Source organism: Otolemur garnettii, unplaced genomic scaffold, assembly GCF_000181295.1.
Source record: "Otolemur garnettii isolate 467f Iridium unplaced genomic scaffold, OtoGar3 scaffold00058, whole genome shotgun sequence".
NCBI classification, from domain to species: Eukaryota; Metazoa; Chordata; class Mammalia; order Primates; family Galagidae; genus Otolemur; species Otolemur garnettii.
Window position 1 is genome coordinate 2,782,965 of NW_003852453.1, and position 1,074 is coordinate 2,784,038.

The window sequence follows — 1,074 nt, forward strand, 5'->3', positions numbered from 1 at the left end:
CCCCCAGGGACATTGGGATCCCTAACTTCCTTTGTAACATTTGGGAAAGTCAGACCTGTTCTGTGCTTAACACCCTGTCCCTGTCTGCTCCACCAACCCATCCACCCCAATCAGTCATCCTGGAGTGGCCATGGGTACTTTGTGATCTTTGTCTCAAAGGGACCCCCAAAACTAACTCCCTGCTGGAGCCAGGCAGTAGACTGAAGGAACCCTTCATCCGTATGTGTGGGCATGCACTTGCATACACAAGAGCTTGAGGGATGCGAAGGGTCTGGACTGGCCCCAGGCCCCACTGCCAGGCAGCAGCCGCTCTGGCCTGCACTACCAGCACCACCCCCAGGCTGCCTGCTCAGATTCCAGGACATGACCTTGCGCCTTGCTCCCTGCTCAGCCCCCCACAGCCTGCACCCTCACTCATTATTCCACCCCCCTACCTGTGTGCACAGTTCTTACCTGCCCCCCTCACTAGGACATGGGCTACACCTGCCTTGCTCATCGCCATAGCCCAGTGTCTAACTCAACACAAAAACATCGGTAGGTGCTCAACAAACTTTTTAGTGACTAAGCAAACAGGCCCCCTACTACAGAGGGCCTGCTGGGGGCCGAGCTCTGTTCTGAGCTAGGTAGTGGGTAGCACAGTCACAGGCACACCTGTCCTCTCCATACCACTGCTGCCCCTCCCCCTGCAGGTAACACTCCAATCTGGCTGCCCACATCTCCCCAGGCCTTGAATACAGGGCATTCATGTCTGGGATGGGGCTAGCACTAAACAGAAAACCCGGGCCACACAACCAATTCACGGAGAAGAACAGGGAGGGGCTCCGTGCACACGAGGGGAACCGTCAGCAGTGTGACCACAACAGCAAGGTGGCCCTGGGAGGTAGGTGGGGATGGGCTTGATCTTGAATCTTGCAGCTGTCCTAAAATACTTCCCCCAAGCCATGAGGCCTGGTGAGCAGTGCTCAAAGGTGCAGCCCTGGATAGTGGCTGCTGAAGAAAGCTTGAAAGGAGCTCCTGAATGGAGAAAGGGGGTAACTGTGGTCATCTCTAAAGACCTGGGGGACTTCCAAGACC